General features: G+C 44.0%; 1 long non-coding RNA gene across 1 annotated transcript; it reads left to right on the forward strand.

The window, feature by feature from the left end:
* Window positions 1-16,741: 16,741 nt before the first annotated feature.
* Window positions 16,742-18,422, forward strand: LOC139833195 (uncharacterized). The gene is made up of 2 exons (XR_011748510.1): window positions 16,742-16,885; window positions 18,190-18,422. It is a non-coding gene; the product is annotated as an uncharacterized lncRNA (long non-coding RNA).
* The last annotated feature ends 1,210 nt before the right edge of the window (window positions 18,423-19,632 follow it).

The following is a 19,632-nucleotide window of genomic DNA, read 5'->3' on the forward strand; positions in this document are numbered from 1 at the left end:
AGCCTCACATGAAGTCGCAAACGCATTGCGTGAGAAGAGTGACGGAGAGGCGTCGGGCAGTTGTCGAAGAGGCGTGTCGATGCCAAGTCGATGCAGTCCGAACCATCGAGGACGAGGTGTGGCCCTAGTTTTGCCAGAACCAGGTGTACATCGGGGATGAAGGCATACTTCGGTTTTGCCAAAACTAAGTACACATAGAACAAGTCGGTGACGCTATCGAGGCAGTCGTAGACGAAGTCGATGCCAATGAAGACGTTGTCGAAGCCGATGAAGACGAGGCACTGCCCCGAGCTTTCTAGACTCGGGGAATCGTCGGGGACGAAGGCACAAGCCGGTGTTGCCAGTACCAGGAGTGCGAGGGCAGCGTGCACCAGTGTCAAGGGGACTAGAGAGGAGGCCTCCAGAATGTTTGCGAGTCGTAGAGCAGCAAATACGGAGAGGTGCCGACGCAGTCCGCGGTTGTCGGAGTAGACGAAATAGTCGAGGACGAGACGATGATGCTGGCGACGAAGTCATGGTGGACGAAGACGTAGAAGGTAGTGAAAGCAGCGGCGGACTATAGTGGCCGTGTTGGATGCCTAGATTGTCGTAGAGGTTGTCGGCGAGACCTACGACAACCAGGAGTGGCCATGCAAGTTACTTGTGGAGGTGCGTGATGACCCACAAGTATAGGGGGTGTATCGTAGTACTTTCGATAAATAAGAGTGTCGAACCCAACGAGGAGCAGAAGGTGTTGACAAGCAGTTTCGATGAAGGATTCACTGTAAATGCTCACAGCCAAGTTTTCAGGAGGTTTTGATATAGCAAATAAATAAAATAGAAGTAAGTAAAATGCGAGAATAATAATTGCGCACAAAGGACAAGACGGTTTGTTTACTTATGATGACCAAACTTTCTTGAGGACACACGAGAATTTAGTCTAGTGCTTTCGCTTCATATAGTTGATTAATCTTCATTGTTTTGATAAGTGTTGTGTGGGTGAACCTATGCTAATGCACCGCCCTTCCTAGGACTAATACATACTTGTGATTAAACCCCTTGCAAGCATCCGCAAATACAAGAAAGTAATTAAGATAAATCTAACCACAGCCTTAAACTCTGAGATCCTGCTATCCCTTATGCATCGATATACCAACGGGGTTCGAGTTCTTTGTCACTCCGACAACCCCACAATTAGCAAACGAATACAAGATGCATTCCCCTAGGCCCATAAAGGTGAAGTGTCATGTAGTCGACGTTCACATGACACCACTAGAAGAATAACACCACAACTTAAATATCAAACCATTAAATATTACTCTACATAGTTCACTACTAACATTTAGACTTCACCCATGTCCTCAAGAACTAAACGAACTACTCACAAGACATCATATGGAACATGATCAGAGGTGATATGATGATGGATAACAATCTGAACATAAACCTTGATTCAACGGTTTCACTCAATAGCATCAATAACAAGGAGTAATCAACACTGGGGGAGTTTCCCCTATGAAATACTCAAGATTCAACCCTAGATGTTAAAGCGGAGACGAGGTGCAGAGGTGGAGATGACGGTGTCGATAGTGGAGATGATGATGATGATCCCAATGAAGTCCAGCTCAATGACAGTGACGATGGCGACGATTTCCCCCCTCCGGGAGGGAATTTCCCCGCAGATTTCTGCCTGCTAGAGAGCTCTTTTCTCTCTGGTGTTTTCCGCCTCGAGGAGGCGGCGATGACTATCCTAGATGTTCCCCCGCACCTTAGGGTTTCTGGGAGATGAAGTACGCGAAAGGGCGATGGCCGAGGGGGTCGTGGGCCCCCTCCCCATGTGGCGGCGCGTCGACATAGGTGGCCGCGCCGGCCCAGGGGGAGGGCCCATGGCGGCCGTCCTCGGCCTCCCCTTTTGGCTGGCTCCGTCATCTGGAAAAATAGGAGCTTCGGTATATTTTCCGTCAATTGTTGATCTTCAGAAATATTGTATCCTTACGGTGCTTTTCCAGCAGAATTCTGACTCCGGTGAGTAATTCTCCAATAATCATGAAACATGCAAAATAGGTGAAATAACATAAGTATCATCTCTAAATATGAAATATATCAATGAATAATAGTAAATTATGATATAAAATAGTGATGCAAAATGGACGTATCAACTCCCCCCAAGGTTAGACCTCGCTTGTCCCCAAGCGAAACTGAACTCGGTAAACAAGACAACATGTTTATGGAGTGAAGAGTCGATAAATAAAATACGGACAAGAAGCATCACATTTATTAATTCACACAAGACATTCTATTAAACAACTTCCTCATATAACTCAACTTGAAACAAGTAAAGGGAAATCACAAATAAAGGTGCATAGGAAATCATAATTGGTGATGGCAAACTTCGTTCTTGGTCAAAGAACAATTAACAAATTGTACTTTTCTTTCGAGCAGAGCCTTTATATTAGAACTTATATGGCAGAACTTACATGCTCAATCATAACAATCTCCTCATAATCATTGATAACCTTCAAAGTTATATTCATTCAGATAAAATTTGTACTAAACAAGGAAGAATAAAAGACATGATTAAATATATCACAATATAAATGGTTGGATCACGACAACTCAATTGCTTGCTTGAGATAGAGGACTCAACATAAAAGTAAAAGATAGGACCTTCGTAGAGGGAAGCAGGGATTAAATCATGTGCTAGAGCTTTTCAAGTTTTGAAATCATATAGAGAGCATAAAAATAAAGTTTTGAGAGGTGTTTGTTGTTGTCAACAAATGGTAGTGGGCACTCTAACCCCCTTATCAACCAGACTTTCAAGAGCGGCTCCCATGAAGGACGTTATCTCTACTAGCAAGGTAGATCATCCCTCTTCTGTTTTGTTTACACATGTACTTTAGTTTTATTTATGGATGACACTCCTCCCAACCTTTGCTTTCACAAGCCATGGCTAACCGAATCCTCGGGTGCCTTCCAACATTTCACATACCATGGAGGAGTGTCTATTGCAAAATTAAGTTGCTTACTGATAAATCAGGGCAAAACATGTGAAGAGAATTATTAATGAAAGTTATTAATTGGGGCTGGGCACCCCGTTGCCAGCTCTTTTTGCAAAATTATTGGATAAACGGATGTATATGCCACTAGTCCATTGGTGAAAGTCTGTCCAACAAGATTGAAAGATAAAACACCACATACTTCCTCATGAGCTATAAAACATTGACACAAATAAGAGATAATAACTTTTGAATTGTTTAAAGGTAGCACATGAAATATTTACTTGGAGTGGCGCAAAATACCACATAATAGGTAGTTATGGTGGACACAAATGGCATGGGTTTGGTTTAAGGTTTTGGATGCACGAGAAGCATTCCCTCTCGGTACAGGTCTTTGGCTAGCAAGGTTGGTTAGCAAGCATAAGAGTTGAGGGAAACAAACAAATATACATGTGATAGAAACAATCATGCATCTTCCTTGTAAGCACAAACAATTTTAACTTCAGAATACTAAGCTCATTAGCTAACAAGAAAGAAAGATAATAATATATCTACATGTACTTCCCTCTTTTCTACTTAAGCCTCAAAGTATTGTTGCTGTTGACCAATGCTAAGTTTGCCAAAACCAAATAGATTTACTTGATGCTCCCAAAGTGATATCAATACTAACAACAAGATCAATCATATAACAGAAATTGCAAACTAAAATAAGGTGTGCAAAACGTAAATGATAAAATTTCTCATTAATATTCCATAACGATAACTCACACCAAGGGATACATAGATAACCAACTAAAAGAGAGATACTTCCACACTGCAAACCATCTTATATGATAACTTCCCTACTCATGATATGACACTACTTGACAGTAAAAAGGTAAAAGATAGTGATGATGTGATACCGCGGCACTCCCCCCAAGCTTGGAACAAGCCAAGGGGGTGCCAATACCAATGATGAATTACTCCTTCGGTGGTGATGGTGGAACGACCATGATGGGAGTGAGGAACCGCTCTAGCATTCCACGAAGTCGGTTGTTCTCCTCCTGAAGTATCTCCACTTCCCTTCTCAGAACACGGTATTGATCACAAAACTCATCGGTAACCCAAAAAGCTTCCTCCACAGCAGGGAAAGAGTTGAGGCTAGGAGCTGGTGGTAAAGGTCCCTGCAAGTTATGAGAAAAAGAACGTCGAGTGGTAACCGATCCCACCAAGATTGGCTTACTCCCCACAGCTTGCAGCTCTCTTTTTATTGATGACATCTTCTTCACTTCCTCCTTGACACTCTCATCCATCTCTTTCCGTCTTGTCACGACCCTTTCCTCTTCCGCCCATCCAACGAAAGTTCCTTGATCTAGATCCTGGAGAAGCTCACGTTTGCGACGCACTGCATAATCTTCTGAGGATGAACCTTGCGACGACATCTGAACAGAAACAGGTCGAAACAAAACAAGAAGAGAAGACGATATACGGACCTCAGGGGATCCGGGGGATTATATAACAAAAAAATTCACGACAAAAGGAAAGTACCAGGTCGAACCCGAGTGGGAGAGGGACTCCGAGGAGCCTTCCCCATATGGCGGCGCGGCCAGGGTGGGGCCCGCGCCACCACGTGGGGACGCGCCCTTGTGCGCCTCCTCCACTCCGATTCGATCTCGTAATTTTTCATATTTTCTAAAAATAGCAAAAATATTGTTCGGAAAGTTAAACGCGGACTTTTTACTACCAAAACTGTTACCTATTCGAAGTCGAACTATGCAGAACTATCAATTTGATCTTTGATGAAAGTTTCCGGAGTCACCACTCGAATAACATCAACATATTCATTATAAGAATCTCCAGAAATATAATGTTTGAGTCTTTGTCCATTCACCACTTGTGTGGCATCATCTTTCAGCGAAGCAATTTTTATTGCCCCTGAATGATACACCTCCACAATGACATATGGTCCTTCCCATTTTGAGAGTAATTTCCCTGCAAAAAATCTGAGACGAGACCGATACAATAGGGCTTTATCTCCAATATTAAATTCTCTTTTAATAATTCTTCTATCATGCCATTTCTTAACTTTCTCCTTAAAAAGTCTAGCATTTTCATAAGCTTCACTTCTCCACTCATCTACAGAACTCAATTGCAGCAACCTTTTCTTACCGGCAAGTTTAAAATCTTTATTAAGTTCTCTTACAGCCCAATAAGCTTTGTGCTCTAGCTCTAAAGGTAAATGACAAGCTTTTCCATAAACCATTTTATAAGGAGACATACCCATAGGATTTTTATAAGCAGTTCTATAAGCCCACAACGCTTCCTTCAACTTACTAGCCCAATTTTTCCTAGATTTATTAACAGTCTTTTGCAAGATAGATTTAATTTCTCTATTTGATAATTCTACTTGCCTACTAGTTTGAGGATGATAAGCTGAAGCAATTATATGATTAATACCATATTTAGCAAGATTTTTCTAAAACCACCATGAATAAAATGAGAACCTCCATCAGTCATAAGATATCTAGGTACTCCAAACCTAGGAAAAATAACATCTAAAAGGATTTTTAAAGAGGTCTCACCATCAACACTTTTTGTGGGTATGGCTTCCACCCATTTAGTAACATAATCAACAGCAACAAGTATATGCGTGTTACCTTCTGAAGAAGGGAAAGGACCCATGAAGTCAAATCCCCAACAATCAAATGGTTCAATAACAAGAGTATAATTCATAGGCATTTCATTGCGTCTAGAGATATTATCAACTCTTTGACATTCATCACAAGATAAAATAAACTTTCTTGCATCTTTAAAGAGAGTTGGGCAATAAAAACCTGACTGTAGAACCTTTTGTGCGGTTCTATCTCCGGCGTGATGTCCTCCATAAACACTACCATGACACTTACTCAATATCTCTTGTTGTTCATATTCGGGGACACATCTTCGCATAATACCATCCGCTCCTTCTTTATATAAGTGTGGGTCATCCCAAAAATAATGCCTCAAGTCATAAAAGAATTTCCTCCTTTGCTGAGCTGAAAAGGTTGGAGGCAAGTACTTGGAAACAATAAAGTTAGCATAATGAGCATACCAAGGACTATCTCGCGAGCTCACCTTTATTGCAGCCAATTGTTCATTTGGAAAACTGTCAATAACGGGAACAGAATCATAAGCAATATTTTCCAATCTAGACAAATTATCAGCAACAGGATTATCAGCACCTTTCCTATCTACAATATGTAAATTAAATTCTTGCAAAAGAAGCACCCATCTAATAAGCCTTGGATTAGCATCTTTCTTTTCCATAAGGTACCTAATTGCAGGATGATCAGTATGAATTGTGACTTTTGAATCAACAATATAAGGTCTAAACTTGTCACAAGCAAAAACTACAGCTAATAACTCTTTTTCAGTTGTAGCATAATTTCTTTGAGCAGCTGCTGGCGTGCAGTTGACGTGGGAGTTAGAAATCTCTATGGTGCAATTTCCTTCATGTCCCCGGCAACGGCGCCAGAAATTTAGCTCGACACGCGTACAGCACGCGACCGTTGGGAACCCCAAGTGGAAGGTGTGATGCGTACAACAGTAAGTTTCCCTCAGTAAGAAACCAAGGTTTATCGAACCAGTAGGAGCCAAGAAGCACGTTGAAGGTTGATGGCGGCGGAGTGTAGTGCGGCGCAACACCAGGGATTCCTGCGCCAACGTGGAACCCGCACAACACAACCAAATTACTTTGCCCCAACGTGACAGTGAGGTTGTCAATCTCACCGTCTTGCTGTAACAAAGGATTAGATGTATAGTGTGGATGATGATGTTTGCAGAAAACAGTAAGAATGAGTATTGCAGTAGATTGTATTCGATGTAAAGAATGGACCGGGGTCCACAGTTCACTAGTGGTGTCTCTCCCATAAGAAATAGCATGTTGGGTGAACAAATTACAGTTGGGCAATTGAAAAATAAAGATGGCATGACAATGCACATACATGTTATGATGAGTAGTGTGAAATTCAATTGGGCATTACGACAAAGTACATAGACCGCTATCCAGCATGCATCTATGCCTAAAAATTCCACCTTCAGGTTATCATCCGAACCCCTTCCAGTATTAAGTTGCAAACAACAGACAATTGCATTAAGTATGATGCGTAATGTAATCAACACAAATATCCATAGACATAGCATTGATGTTTTATCCCTAGTGGCAACAACACATCCACAACCATAGAACTTTCTGTCACTATCCCAGATTTAATGGAGGCATGAACCCACTATCGAGCATAAATACTCCCTCTTGGACTTACAAGTAACGACTTGGCCAGAGCCTCTACTAATAACGGAGAGCATGCAAGATCATAAACAACACATAGATGATAGATTGATAATCAACATAACATAGCATTCCATATTCATCGGATCCCAAGAAACGCAACATGTAGCATTACAAATAGATGATCTTGATCATGTTAGGCAGCTCACAAGATCCGACAATGATAGCACAATGAGGAGAAGACAACCATCTAGCTACTGCTATGGACCCATAGTCCAGGGGTGAACTACTCACACATCACTCCGGAGGTGACCATGGCGGTGAAGAGTCCTCCGGGAGATGATTCCCCTCTCCGACAGGGTGCCGGAGGCGATCTCCTGAATCCCCCGAGATGGGATTGGCGGCGGCGGCGTCTCTGGAAGGTTTTCCGTATCGTGGCTCTCGGTACTTGGATATTCTCGACGAAGGCTATATGTAGGCGAAAAGGTAGGTCAGGGGGCGTCACGAGGGGCCCACACAACAGGGCCGCGCGGCCAGGGCCAGGGCCGCGCCGCCCTGGCGTGTCGCCGCCTCGTCGCCCCACTTCGTTTCCCTTTCGGACTTCTGGAAGCTTCGTGGAAAAATAAGACCCTGGGCGTTGATTTCGTCCAATTCCGAGAATATTTCCTTACTAGGATTTCTGAAACCAAAAACAGCAGAAAACAACAACTGGCTCTTCGGCATCTCGTTAATAGGTTAGTGCCGGAAAATGCATAAATATGACATAAAGTATGTATAAAACATGTAGGTATTGTCATAAAACAAGCATGGAACATAAGAAATTATCGATACGTTGGAGACGTATCAGCATCCCCAAGCTTAGTTCCTACTCGTCCCCGAGTAGGTAAACAATAACAAAGATAATTTCTGAAGTGACATGCTATCATAATCTTGATCAATACTATTGTAAGCACATGTAATGAATGCAGCGATTCGAAGCAATGGTAAAGACAATGGTTAAACAATTGAATCATATAGCAAAGACTTTTCATGAATAGTACTTTCAAGACAAGCATCAATAAGTCTTGCATAAGAGTTGACTCATAAAGCAATAAATTCAAAGTAAAGGCATTGAAGCAACACAAAGGAAGATTAAGTTTCAGCGGTTTCTTTCAACTTGTAACATGTATATCTCATGGATAGTTGTCAACATAAATTAATATGATGAATACAAATATGCAAGTATGTAAGAATCAATGCACAGTTAACACAAGTGTTTGCTTCTAAGATAGAAGGAAGTAGGTAAATTGACTCATCATAAAATTAGAAGAATGGCCATTCGCAGTGGGAAGCATGGATTGCTATATTTGTGCTAGAGCTTTTATTTTGAAAACATAAAGAGAGCATAAAAGTAAAGTTTTGAGAGGTGTTTGTTGTTGTCGGTAGTGGGTACTCTAACCCCCTTGCCAGACAGACTTTCAAAGAGCGGCTCCCATGAAAGATTTATTTTTGGGTGGCACTCCTTCCAACCTTGCTTTCACAAACCATGGCTAACCGAATCCTCGGGTGCCTGCCAACAATCTCATACCATGAAGGAGTGCCTTTTTATTTTAGTTTTATTTAGATGACACTCCTCCCCACCTTTGCTCTCTCAAGCCATGGCTAACCGAATCCTCGGGTGCCGTCCAACAATCACATACGATGGAGGAGTGTCTATTTGTAAAATTATGAAAGTTAATTAATTTGGGGCTGGGAACCCCATTGCTAGCTCTTTTTGCAAAATTATTGGATAAGCGGATGAAGCCACTAGTCCATTGGTGAAAGTTGCCCAACAAGATTGAAATATAAACACCACATACTTCCTCATGAGCTATAAAACATTGACACAAATAAGAGGTAATAACTTTTGAAGTGTTTAAAGATAGCACTCAAGCAATTTACTTTGGAATGGCAGAGAAATACCATGTAGTAGGTAGGTATGGTGGACACAAATGGCATAGTTTTTGGCTCAAGGATTTTGGATGCATGAGAAGTAATCCCTCTCAATACAAGGCTTAGGCTAGCAAGGTTGTTTGAAGCAAACACAAGTATGAATCGGTACAGCAAAACTCACATAAGAACATATTGCAAGCATTATAAGACTCTACACTGTCTTCCTTGTTGTTCAAACCCTTACTAGAAAATATCTAGACCTTAGAGAGACCAATCATGCAAACCAAATTTTAGCAAGCTCTATGTATTTCTTCACTAATAGGTGCAAAGTATATGATGCAAGAGCTTAAACATGATCCATATGAGCACAACAATTGCCAAGTATCAAATTATTCAAGACATTATACCAATTACCACATGTAGCATTTTCTGTTTCCAACCATATAACAATTAACGAAGCAGTTTCAACCTTCGCCATGAACATTAAGAATAAAGCTAAGAACATATATGTTCATATGCAACAGCGGAGCGTGTCTCTCTCCCACACAATGAATGCTAGGATCCAATTTTATTCAAACAAAACAAAAACAAAAACATACAGACGCTCCAAGTAAAGCACATAAGATGTGATGGAATAAAAATATAGTTTCACTAGAGGAACCTGATAATGTTGTCGATGAAGAAGGGGATGCCTTGGGCATCCCCAAGCTTAGATGCTTGAGTCTTCTTGAAATATGCAGGGATTAACCACCGGGGCATCTCCAAGCTTAGAGCTTTCACTCTCCTTGATCATATTGTATCATCCTCCTCTCTTGATCCTTGAAAACTTCCTCCACACCAAACTCAAAACAACTCATTAGAGGGTTAGTGCATAATCAAAATTCACATGTTCAGAGGTGACATAATCATTCTTAACACTTCTGGACATTGCACAAAGCTACTGAAAGTTAATGGATTAAAGAAATCCATCAAGCATAGCAAAACAGGCAATGCGAAATAAAAGGCAGAATCTATCAAAACAGAACAGTCTGTAAAGACGAATTTTTTAGGTGCACCAGACTTGCTCAAATGAAAATGCTCAAATTGAATGAAAGTTGAGTACATATCTGAGGATTACTCACGTAAATTGGCAGATTTTTCTGAGTTACCTACAGAGACTACTGCTCAAATTCGTGACAGCAAGAAATCTGTTTCTGTGCAGTAATCCAAATCTAGTATGAACCTTACTATCAAATACTTTACTTGGCACAAAAATGCAGTAAAATAAAGATAAGGAGAGGTTGCTACAGTAGTAACAACTTCCAAGACTCAAATATAAAACAGAAGTGCAGAAGTAAAATCATGGGTTGTCTCCCATAAGCGCTTTTCTTTAACGCCTTTCAGCTAGGTGCAGAAAGTGTGTATCAAGTAACATCAAGAGATGAAGCATCAACATCATAATTTGTTCTAATAATAGAATCAAAAGGTAACTTCATTCTCTTTCTAGGGAAGTGTTCCATACCTTTCTTGAGAGGAAATTGATATTTAATATTGTCTTCCTTCATATCAATAATAGCACCAACAGTTCGAAGAAAAGGTCTTCCCAATATAATGGGACAAGATGCATTGCATTCAATATCCAAGACAACAAAATCAACGGGGACAAGGTTATTGTTAACCATAATGCGAACATTATCAATCCTCCCCAAAGGTTTCTTTGTAGAGTTATCAGCAAGATTAACATCCAAGTAACAGTTTTTCAATGGTGGCAAGTCAAGCATATTATAGATTTTCCTAGGCATAACGGAAATACTTGCACCAAGATCACATAAAGCATTACAATCAAAATCATTGACCTTCATCTTAATGATGGGCTCCCAACCATCCTCTAACTTCCTAGGAATAGAAGTTTCAAGTTTGTAACGGCCCCGGGTAGAACCCCCTAATAGCTTGCTATGTTCTTTTCTTTTTGTGCATCATCATATGCATCATGCATATCTTTGTTCGCAAAATTATTTTATTAAAACATTATTTTATTGTCAAAATTACTCCCTCTTTACTCCCCAAACTAAAACTATATTTTTCTGGTATTTTTATGGTCATAAAACTATTTTTAAAATGGCTTTAAAACAACCAAAAAATAAAAACAGAAAACTGTTTTAAAGAATAAAAAAAAGGGAAGAGACTCCCCAACCGGCCAAGCCCAGGAAGGCCCAGCCGGCAACCCATCCCGCAGCCCAAGCCCACCCCGGGCCAAACACTAGCCAGCCACTGAGCCCCTCCTGGCAATCTTGCACTCCACCTCCCCGCCGCCGATTCTTTTGTAGAAAACCCCTCATCAGTTTTTTTTTCGCGAGCATGTCCTCCCACTTGAACTCCTCTCAGCCTCGTTCTCTTCCCCGATGCGAGGAGACGCGTTTCTCCTCATTCGAGCCCGAACCGCCTCTGCCTTCTGTGCACGAGCGCCCGCGCCTCCTCCTCCATGCTCAGCTGCCGCCAGCTCCTCCGCGCGGGCCCTTGCTCCACCTCGACGCGCACCACCACGTCCTCGTCCCCGGGGCTCCTTCCCCCTCTCTCCTGGCCGCCGAATGCCGCCGCTGCGAGCACGCGCCCGCGGCCACCTCCCTCCGGCGCCCTTCCAAGCTCGTCACGGCCGTGAGCTCGTCACGCCGCGTAGCCGCGCCGCCAGCCTCGCAGTCCTCCGCTGCAGATGCGCCGCAACCCCGCAGCCGCACACCGCCAAGGCCTGCTTCCGCGATGCCGCCGTGTCCTCTCGCGTCTAACCATCCCAGCGGCAGACGGTTACCGCGCGCAAGCCGCACGTGAGCCCCGCTCTGCTGGCCTGCTCGTCCCCGCGCGCGCCATGATCTTCGTCGTCTCAAGGTCATCACGAACCTGCAGTTGTTCCTCGTTCCCGTTTGAAACAGCGTCGCGTTGCCTGTGTCCTTAGTGCACGCGCGAGCGTGGCACCTTGCCCGCTGCCGTGATGCATTTTGGCCGCGCCAGCGCGTGTTGGTTTCTGCTCGAGTTGCTCTTATGATGCACTGCTTCCCGAACTCAGTCGTTGATCTGTCACTGCAGCTACTGGTTTCTATCCCCGATGTTGAGTGTCATGATGTGGTGCTGTGGTACTGCAGCGATGCTGCGAACACGAAGACCTTCATCACCGAAACCCCAAGTTCTTCTTCACGGATCCGAAGGCCGAGACCACGGATTCATCTTCTTCCTCTCCGAACCTGAAACCGGCGACCGCCTTTGTTCCAATACCGTGAGACCCGAGCCAATCATACCCTATTTTACAAATGCGCATCTATATCTTGTTGCATCAATCATACATGTTGCGCCACAACGCATATCTCATGGGTCCGGGTAAATAGTGAATCACCTAATTTAAATATGGAATTGTGCGGGATTGTTATTATGTTGTCCCGGTTCCATTTAATTTTGCCGTAGCGCACCTATGCCATGTGTTGCCATGTTAATCAACATTTAATATGCGGGGTAGAAAAATAACGCAAATCTAATAATTATTTGTTCGGGGTTCCGATCCCGCTTAATTGGATAAGTTGCATCGCATTATAATTGCCATGTCATGCATATCATCTTGATCATGCTGGATCTTCTTTATTCGTAGTAGTAAGACTTGCATACGTTGTGTGTTCCAGCATTTGCTTCTTCCCGGATAGGATCGCGAAGTGGTGTGGTGAGATACAACGAGTTCTCCGGATGTTCCTCAGCAAGCTTTAACAGGCAAGCATTTCCCCTATACTCCTGTCCCTGCAGGAGTCGCTCGCCTATTTTATTTTGCCTTCTCCCTCGTGCTATCCTTAAGTTGCATTCTTGTCACGTGTCCCTTCCACTTGTTACCTCAAGCAGCCCATACTGCCACCATCACTTCCTACAGCTATTGTTTGGTTATCGGGTCTGCCTTGCGAGTCGTAGTGCATGCTAGTGCTGTTTTATCTCGTTACCGTTGTTGTTATCTTATCGGGTTATATGTTGGGAAGAATCATGGTTACTTTAGTGGTTGATAATTGTTTAGCGGAGGCATCGGTGGGTCAGCTGCTCGTTTTGTGACGGCTCACTTGTGTTTCCTAAATATCTTAGGACCCCGAGTTCTTGTTATCTGTTCCGAGACTGAGCGCTCTAACCACACGTGGGTATGCTTACCGGGTCTCCCCTCGACCACTGCCGGAATCTACAGCTTTGTCCAGTGGCCACAACTAGTTTGGATGTTTGTTTTGTTTCTCCCGGGCGTGCAAGCTTGTTTCTTTGTGGTCAGATGATATGATGTTACTTTTGGGGAAGCAGTAAGTGCCTTGTATCCCCGTTGTCTCTTGCACGTCCGTAGGTGCAGCACCTATTGTTAAGAGGCCATCCTCTAGTGGGCTCTGATCCTCTTAGCCGTCCTCGCAACAGCTAGGTCCGCCTCGGAGTTTCGATCGGGCTCCGAAACGGGTTAACTTAGTTAGGTGGCTTCCTGGACATGTTTGTAGTGAAGAAGAGTGCGTGTCGTGATATCCACCTGTCGTAAGTGGGTTGATCATGCGTGTGGGCACATTTGGGCACCCCTGCAGGGTTACAATCTTATCGATAAGCCGCGTCCGCGGTTATGGACGACTTGGAGCTGTATGACTCGACCATAGACAACTTACACCTGTTGATTCAATACTAATAACTTGTATAGTAAGATAGAACAACTTAAATAATAACTGGTTAAAACTTGACAACCGTGTGAGTGCCTTTGTAAGTACTTCTTTGCGAAGGGGGAAAGCGTTGGCTGTGTTATGTTTGCAGAGTATAGAACTGTTAGTTGTGCGCTCTCTCACCTTCTCTGATTAGACGAATGTTGTAGAGTGTCTCTATAGGTTTTTAGTGCTTGCGCACTGCCGCTTAACCCCACCATATTGCCTATGACGTTCCTCTTGCGTCCTCTAAGTCCCCTGCGTGCCTCAAGTACAAAGGACGACTGGTTGACGAATGCTTATACGTCTTGAAGTCTTGTTAAGTACGAACCCGTACTTATTGCTGCTTCTACGGGATATAACCGGGCAGGTATGAAGATATGTTCGATGAAGACGACGCTAGCGAGGTTACCCTTCCGGCTTGGCCTGGGCAAGGTTATGGACGCCACTGGTTATCTTCAGGACTCTTAGTCCAATTTGTATCTTGTCCGTACTCGGACGTATTTGATCTTTTGTATGATTTGGATCTTTGTATTTTATATCTGTATCTTGACTCGTTGGAGTCGTTGTTGTAATATATGTATCTTGTGGGCTCTATTGTAATCATGTTGTAATGTTACCGCTCGTTTTAATTCCTCTGGCATCACGTGTGTGATTCGTCGCGCACGTCGTGTCGGAGGGCGTCTCTGAATCGATATCGTGCGGATTTCGGCGGGTTCGCTGGGATCCTCATGGTACCAGTTCCGGGGCGTCACAAGTTGGTATCAGAGCTCAGGTTGACGGTACCTCACAAGTTGGTATCAGAGCCTCAGGTTGACGATACCCCACTAGTCCAGCCTGTAGGATAACCATGCCAATGGTCGTTGAGTTAGAGTGTCAAAACCTATTTTTGAAAATTCGGTTGATAGATCTGATTAGCTCTGATTTTTCTCCTTATCTATATTCTTTCTCCTCTTACCTATGCGAGTTTTGAATCTTCTCTTATCTTATTCTCTGAGTCTTAGGTTCCGACGTGGGTTGGACGATCTTTGCCCTATCCTATTAGGTCCGATCTTCGGAGGATCCCGACGCAAGCGCATCATCAACAGAGGGAACAACGACTTCTTGTTAGTGGTGTCGACCTTCCTTCATGGAGCAGGAATTCTTGTTAGTGGTGTGGAGGAGATCGACACGTCGCCTGAAGATCCGATAGTTCACCTCTCTCCCCCGTACCTTGAGGTGGAACCTCGGGGCGAGGTTCCTTGTTAGTGGTGTCGATTGTAACGGCCCCGGGTAGAACCCCCTAATAGCTTGCTCTGTTCTTTTCTTTTTGTGCATCATCATATGCATCATGCATATCTTTGTTCGCAAAATTATTTTATTAAAACATTATTTTATTGTCAAAATTACTCCCTCTTTACTCCCCAAACTAAAACTATATTTTTCTGGTATTTTTATGGTCATAAAACTATTTTTAAAATGGCTTTAAAACAACCAAAAAATAAAAACACAAAACTGTTCTAAAGAATAAAAAAAGGGAAGAGACTCCCCAACCGGCCAAGCCCAGGAAGGCCCAGCCGGCAACCCATCCCGCAGCCCAAGCCGACCCCAGGCCAAACCCTAGCCAGCCACTGAGCCCCTCCTGGCAATCTTGCACTCCACCTCCCCGCCGCCGATTCTTTTTGCAGAAAACCCCTCATCAGTTTTTTTTCGCGAGCATGTCCTCCCACTTGAACTCCTCTCAGCCTCGTTCTCTTCCCCGATGCGAGGAGACGCGTTTCTCCTCGTTCGAGCCCGAGCCGCCTCTGCCTTCTGTGCACGAGCGCCCGCGCCTCCTCCTCCTTGCTCAGCTGCCGCCAGCTGCTCCGCGCGGGCCCTTGCTCCACCTCGACGCGCACCACCACGTCCTCGTCCCCGGGGCTCCTTCCCCCTCTCTCCTGGCCGCCGAATGCCGCCGCTGCGAGCACGCGCCCGCGGCCACCTCCCTCCGGCACCCTTCCAAGCTCGTCACGGCCGTGAGCTCGTCACGCCATGTAGCCGCGCCGCCGGCCTCGCAGTCCCCCGCTGCAGATGCGCCGCAACCCCGCAGCCGCGCACCGCCAAGGCCTGCTTCCGCGATGCCGCCGTGTCCTCTCGCGTGTAACCATCCCAGCGGCAGACGGTTACCGCGCGCAAGCCGCACGTGAGCCCCGCTCCGCTGGCCTGCTCGTCCCCGCGCGCGCCATGATCTTCGTCGTCTCAAGGTCATCACGAACCTGCAGTTGTTCCTCGTTCCCGTTTGAAACAGCGTCGTGTTGCCTGTGTCCTTAGTGCACGCGCGAGCGTGGCACCTTGCCCGCTGCCGTGATGCATTTCGGCCGCGCCAGCGCGTGTTGGTTTCTGCTCGAGTTGCTCTTATGATGCACTGCTTCCCGAACTCAGTCGTTGATCTGTCACTGCAGCTACTGGTTTCTATCCCCGATGTTGAGTGTCATGATGTGGTGCTGTGGTACTGCAGCGATGCTGTGAACACGAAGACCTTCATCACCGAAACCCCAAGTTCTTCTTCACGGATCCGAAGGCCGAGACCACGGATTCATCTTCTTCCTCTCCGAACCCGAAACCGGCGACCGCCTTTGTTCCAATACCGTGAGACCCGAGCCAATCATACCCTATTTTATAAATGTGCATCTATATCTTGTTGCATCAATCATACATGTTGCGCTGCAACGCATATCTCATGGGTCCGGGTAAATAGTGAATCACCTAATTTAAATATGGAATTGTGCGGGATTGTTATTATGTTGTCCCGGTTCCATTTAATTTTGCCGTAGCGCACCTATGCCATGTGTTGCCATGTTAATCAACATTTAATATGCGGGGTAGAAAAATAACGCGAATCTAATAATTATTTGTTCGGGTTTCCGATCCCGCTTAATTGGATAAGTTGCATCGCATTATAATTGCCATGTCATGCATATCATCTTGATTATGCTGGATCTTCTTTATTCGTAGTAGTAAGACTTGCATACGTTGTGTGTTCCAGCATTTGCTTCTTCCCGGATAGGATCGCGAAGTGGTGTGGTGAGATACGACGAGTTCTCCGGATGTTCCTCGGCAAGCTTTAACAGGCAAGCATTTCCCCTATACTCCTGTCCCTGCAGGAGTCGCTCGCCTATTTTATTTTGCCTTCTCCCTCGTGCTATCCTTAAGTTGCGTTCTTGTCACGTGTCCCTTCCACTTGTTACCTCAAGCAGCCCATATTGCCACCATCACTTCCTACAGCTATTGTTTGGTTATCGGGTCTGCCTTGCGAGTCATAGTGCATGCTAGTGCTGTTTTATCTCGTTACCGTTGTTGTTATCTTATCGGGTTATATGTTGGGAAGAATCATGGTTACTTTAGTGGTTGATAATTGTTTAGCGGAGGCATCGGTGGGTCAGCTGCTCATTTTGTGACGGCTCACTTGTGTTTCCTAAATATCTTAGGACCCCGAGTTCTTGTTATACATTCGAGATCGAGCGCTCTAACCACACGTGGGTATGCTTACCGGGTCTCCCCTCGACCACTGCCGGAATCTACAGCTTTGTCCAGTGGCCACAACTAGTTTGGATGTTTGTTTTGTTTCTCCCGGGCGTGCAAGCTTGTTTCTTTGTGGTCAGATGATATGATGTTACTTTTGGGGAAGCCGTGAGTGCCTTGTATCCCCGTTGTCTCTTGCACGTCCGTAGGTGCGACACGTATTGTTAAGAGGTCATCCTCTAGTGGGCTCTGATCCTCTTAGCCGTCCTCGCAACAGCTAGGTCCGCCTCGGAGTTTTGATCGGGCTCCGAAACGGGTTAACTTAGTTAGGTGGCTTCCTGGACATGTTTGTAGTGAAGGAGAGTGCGTGTCGTGATATCCACCTGTCGTAAGTGGGTTGATCGTGCGTGTGGGCACATTTGGGCACCCCTGCAGGGTTACAATCTTATCGATAAGCCGCGTCCGCGGTTATGGACGACTTGGAGCTGTATGACTCGACCATAGACAACTTACACCTGTTGATTCAATACTAATAACTTGTATAGTAAGATAGAACAACTTAAATAATAACTGGTTAAAACTTGACAACCGTGTGAGTGCCTTTGTAAGTACTTCTTTGCGAAGGGGGAAAGCGTTGGCTGTGTTATGTTTGCAGAGTATAGAACTGTTAGTTGTGCGCTCTCTCACCTTCTCTGATTAGACGAATGTTGTAGAGTGTCTCTATAGGTTTTTAGTGCTTGCGCACTGCCGCTTAACCCCACCATATTGCCTATGACGTTCCTCTTGCGTCCTCTAAGTCCCCTGCGTGCCTCAAGTACAAAGGACGACTGGTTGACGAATGCTTATACGTCTTGAAGTCTTGTTAAGTACGAACCCGTACTTATTGCTGCTTCTACGGGATATAACCGGGCAGGTATGAAGATATGTTCGATGAAGACGACGCTAGCGAGGTTACCCTTCCGGCTTGGCCTGGGCAGGGTTATGGACGCCACTGGTTATCTTCAGGACTCTTAGTCCAATTTGTATCTTGTCCGTACTCGGACGTATTTGATCTTTTGTATGATTTGGATCTTTGTATTTTATATCTGTATCTTGACTCGTTGGAGTCGTTGTTGTAATATATGTATCTTGTGGGCTCTATTGTAATCCTGTTGTAATGTTACCGCTCGTGATTGATTCCACCCACATCACGTGTGTGTTTTGGCGTGTACGAGGCGCTTGGTGGTGCGTCTCCTAAAATCGATATCATGCGGATTTAGGCGAATTCGCTGGGATCCTCATGGTACCGGTTTTGGGGCGTCACAAAGTTTAAATTTATCATCTCTAGCTTTTATGAGAGCATTTGTAATATGTTTTGTAAAGGCCAAATTTATAGCACTAGCATTAGGACTTTTAGCAAGTTTTTGTAAGAACTTTATAACTTCAGAGATGTGACAATCATCAAAATCTAAACCATTATGATCTAAAGCAATGGGATCATTGTCCCCAATATTGGAAAAAAATTCAGCAGTTTTATCACAAGTAGTTTCAGCAGTTTTAGCAGGTTCAGGCAGTTTCGCAAGCTTTGCATTAGGAGTAGAAACATTGCCAACACCAATTATTTTACCATTGATAGTAGGAGGTGTAGCAACATGTGAAGCATTTTCATTACTAGTGGTGGTAATAGTCCAAACTTTAGCTACATTATTCTCTTTAGCATTTTCTTCTTTTTCCCACCTAGCACGCAATTCCGCCATCAATCTTATATTCTCATTAATTCTAACTTGGATGGAGTTTGCTGTAGCAAATGACTTAATATCTTTATTTTCATTAGACATAACTTTCAATTTCAAAAGATCAACATCAGCAGCAAGACTATCAACTTTAGAAGCAAGTATATCAATTTTGCCAAGCTTTTCTTCAACAGATTTGTTAAAAGCAGTTTGTGTACTAATAAATTCTTTAAGCATGGCTTCAAGACCAGGGGGTGCATTCCTATTATTTTTGTAAGAATTCCCATAAGAATTACCATAACCGTTACCATCATTATAAGGATATGGCCTATAGTTGTTACTAGAATTATTCCGATAAGCATTGTTGTTGAAATTATTATTTTTAATGAAGTTCACATCAACATGTTCTTCTTGGGCAACCAATGAAGCTAACGGAACATTATTAGGATCAACATTAGTCCTACCATTAACAAGAATAGACATAATAGCATCAATCTTATCACTCAAGGAGGAGGTTTCTTCAACAGAATTTACCTTCCTACCTTGTGGAGCTCTTTCCGTGTGCCATTCAGAGTAATTAATCATCATATTATCAAGAAGCTTTGTTGCAGCGCCTAGAGTGATGGACATAAAAGTACCTCCAG

This window comes from Lolium perenne, chromosome 7 (assembly GCF_019359855.2).
Source record: "Lolium perenne isolate Kyuss_39 chromosome 7, Kyuss_2.0, whole genome shotgun sequence".
Taxonomy (NCBI): Eukaryota; Viridiplantae; Streptophyta; class Magnoliopsida; order Poales; family Poaceae; genus Lolium; species Lolium perenne.